Consider the following 3,977-nt stretch of genomic DNA (forward strand, 5'->3'; position numbering starts at 1 on the left):
TTCAATTTGTGCCCTCTTGTTGCAATCTCGTACCTTTTGCATATCCATTCATTATCTAGAAGGCCTCTATTTAAGAATAAAAGTGTTTATTAATGATTAAAATTGATTCGGTGTATGTATAAATGTTAAAAGTGTAGATTATACAGAAAGGCCTGTTTGTGTTGCAACAAAATGGAAGCCCACAGAGCTGACACATGGGTTTTGTGTATTGGAAAGGCATTTAATCTAATCAAGAGATGGCTGAGCCAGGCCAGACAGCCACATATGTGAGGAGAGCTAATAAGGAACTGCCCTGGAACCAAGGTCCAATCGTGAGGCTTTCGGAGGGATAATGGATTTGAGAGATTTAAAAGAACTCAGCCAAAGACTTTTCTCTCTCTCCTGAACCAGCCAGCTAAAGAGAAGTAACATATATCACTCTTTATTATAACGTCATTGTATCTGTTGTAACTAAAGTGGATGTGCATGTGTGTGTTTTTTTAAAATAAACTGTTCCAATTGTTTTAGAAGAATTGTCTCACTGTCAAATTTAATGCCAGAGATTTAGAAATCTTACATCTATCACATTAGCCCTCAGCTTTCTCCGCTCGAGTGCAGAAAGCCCTTCTGTAGCCGATGTTCATAACTATAACTCATCCCTGATAAGATCCGGGTGAGTCAGTGCTTTTCGATCACTCCTAAAATGGGACATTCCAAAAGTGTACACCGTACTCCAAATTCGGTTTACGTTTGAGATTTTACACTACATATGGTCTCTGGTTCAATGTCACCAGCCACTTCTGCAAATTGATTTGGTATCCCCCATGATCTAGAGTATCTAGATAAACGACAGCAAGACCCAGAAATTAACATATCATGTACTGCCATGAGATTCTGCTCTTTGTGAAATTGGATTGAATATGAATTCTTGCCAGGCTGAAACTCAGACTCCAAAACAGCAATTTTATTTATTCAAGACCGATGAATAAACAGTATAACACGGTGAAATCTGCATTACAATGGCCTGGATTTTGTTGTACTAATAACAGTGAGGCTGTCGTTGTCGCTGTTATTACAGGGCAAATCTAACGGAAACTTCTGGCCTTCGCACATGTGCAGTTAAACGTAGAAATCCGGACGTTGCTGTCAGTGATACCCTGCTCCTCCACAGGCTGCCATATTTCAGTCTTCGTTGATGGAATCTGGACTGAGATCAGTGTAATTGTGTGAACTTAGGCTAATTACCCACTATTCTCACTAAAGATAGATGAAAAAGTTAAGACTTGTACAATCCAAGTGAGTTTTTAATGGCATAATAAGTGATAATTACTTCTGAAGAAACCCTCTGGCCCAGAAGGAGGGGGGAAGCAGTATTTGTATGCTTACACCATCAACAGCTTGTAAATCATAGGATAACATAGGATATATGTCACAGAAACAGGCCACACGGTCCAACCAGTCGATACCGGTGTTTATGCTCCACTCAAACCTCCTCCCGTTTTTCCTCATCTAACCCTATCAGCATAACCCTCTATTTCCTTCTCCCTCATGTGCTTATCTAACCACCCCTCAAATGCATCTATACTATTCGCTTCAATCACTCCCTGTGGTAGCAAGTTCCACATTCTCACCACTCTCTGGGTAAAGTTTCTGAATTCCCCATTTGATTGCTTGATGATTACCTTATATTGATGGCCTTTAGTCAGTGGCATAACCATGCCAATGCAGCCAATGCAGCCAATGCAGAGGCATTGGGGCCCTTGCCTGAAGGGGGGCCCACCACCTGCTTCCTCGCGAACTCGTTGACCGTGTGGCTCAGCTGGAAAACGCTCTCGTCCATCCTCTCGGTGAAAGTTTTGAACCCGTTGACCCTGCTCTCCACCTTCTGCAGATCGAGGGGGCTCTGTGGGGTGCTGAGCATCAGGAAGAAGTTGCCCCCCCCCACCATGTCGACCTTCTCGGCTTTCCTCTTGCCCTGCTTCTAAGCCTTCTTTGTCGTTGCAAGTGAGGAAGTGCTGGAAGGCGCTTGGAGATGAAGTCCTCCTCGAAGCGGCCGGTGGCTTGCTTCTCGGGGATGTGGGGCACTGAGATGACAGGGAATTTTTCCACCAGCCGGCCGTACAGCCAGTCGAAGTGTTTGTAGCGCCGGTTGACCGGGCACTGGATGTGGCTGGGCATCAGGCGGTACGAGATGTAGCTCTTGATGCCCTTGATCTTAGTCTGCTTGGTGGGCTCGTCGATGGAGCAGGCGAACGGGTAAGGGTTCTCCTGCCGCTCGGGGCCATGTGGGCCGGCCGCCACGCAGATTGTGTCACCGTCCTTGATGAAGCCGGCCGCCTCGCCCAGGATGAACGCCTCGCCGTCCGACTTGACGAAGATAGAGAAGCGATTGAGGTTCCTGCTGACCATGGCCGTGCTCTCGGAGGAAGAAGCGGTGGTTGAGGAGGAGGAGGACACCGACCCCCCGACATTCCGGCCGCCGGCCCCCGTGCTCATTCGATAATGGCCCGTCCCATCGTAATCCGAGAGCCCGCCGCCGCCTCCCCCGCTCCCGGTCCGCAGGATCTGCACGTACGAGGCCAGGAAGAGGCCCCTCTGACGGCGTCTGTTGATCCCCTCCAGCCAGCCCTCGATATCGTGCTCGCTTTACACAGTCAGCACCTCGTCCTCCCGCACCGAGATCTCGCCCACATTCTCGCTCTGGAAATTGTACAGAGCCCAAGCCTGGAGCGCCATCGTACCGCTGCCCGCACCTGGCTCAGCTCCGCTTCCGGACCCCACGGTAGCCCCCCACCCCGTAAACCCTCCCTCACACTGGTCCCGGCTCCCCCTCACACCGGCTCCCCCAGACCCCGAACTCCCTCTTCGGCCCCCCCCCGGACCCCCTCACTCGAGGGGCGGCTGCGTGGGGTGTTCCCTGGCCGGCTGCACTTTTCTCTGTCGTTCTGTGATTTTTAAAAAATCTATGTTTGCATTGGGGCCCACATCCTCTAGTTACGCCACTGCCTTTAGTTTTGCTCTTCCCCACAAGTGGAAACATGTATCTACTCTATCAAAACCTTTCATGATTTTAAAGACCTTTATTAGGTCACTCCTCAGCCTTTACTTTTCAAGAGTAAAGAGACACAGCCTGTTCCTCCTTTCGTGATATGTATACCGTCGCATTTCTGGTATCATCCTTGTAAATGTTTGCTGCACCTTTTCCAGTGCCTCGATATCCTTTTTTATAATATGGTGTCCAGAATTTCAAAGAGTACTTCAAGTGTGGTCTAACCAAGGTTTGATACAAGTTTAGCATAACTTTACTGCTTTTCCTTTCTATCCCTCTAGAAATAAACCCTAGTGCTTAGTTTACTTTTATTATGGCCTCCTAAAGGCGATGGTAATGGGACAAGTTAAGAAACAAAAGATGATTCTAGATGAGGTGTAATTCCCATCTCCTTTTGCCTTGCACTATCATCTCTTTTGTCTTTTAATCTCTCCTGCCTTCCATCCTATCACAAGCCTTCCCTTTTGCTCTTTCCTCTCCTCCCCCCTTGCTTAAAAATCTGTTGCGTCTCTAACTTTTTCCAGTTCTGCCGAAGGGTCATCGTCCTGGAACGTTAACTGTTTCTCGCTCCACAGATCCTGCCTCACCTGCTGAGTACTTCCAGCATTTTCTGTTTTTAATTCAAAAAGAGTTCCTTGAGTTGTCCCAAAGAGCTGTCAGAGAACTTGTCCACTTTGCTGAAAGCATGTGTGTGAAGTGTGTTTCTCTTTGCTTACTTACATCATAAACAAGTATAGAAGCCTTGTGAACAAAGAGACTGATTTGCAGTTGAAACTTTTAAAAATCAAACCAAGTTTCTACAAATTGTTCACTAGCAGCAAACAGGCTCATCCGACTCGTGAGTTCTTTTGTGTACAGATTTATTCTATAGTAGTGATGCTGTGCAATTAACGTTCCTTTCTGTTATAACAATATGCTATTTTAGCATGGAAAATAAAATCCTCTTGTT

General features: G+C 46.9%; 1 pseudogene; it reads right to left on the reverse strand.

The window, feature by feature from the left end:
• Nucleotides 1-1,681: 1,681 nt before the first annotated feature.
• Nucleotides 1,682-2,475, reverse strand: LOC139266128 (sorting nexin-18-like; annotated as a pseudogene).
• Between the last annotated feature and the right edge of the window lie 1,502 nt (nt 2,476-3,977).

Source organism: Pristiophorus japonicus, chromosome 6 (genome assembly GCF_044704955.1).
Source record: "Pristiophorus japonicus isolate sPriJap1 chromosome 6, sPriJap1.hap1, whole genome shotgun sequence".
Lineage (NCBI taxonomy): Eukaryota > Metazoa > Chordata > Chondrichthyes > Pristiophoridae > Pristiophorus > Pristiophorus japonicus.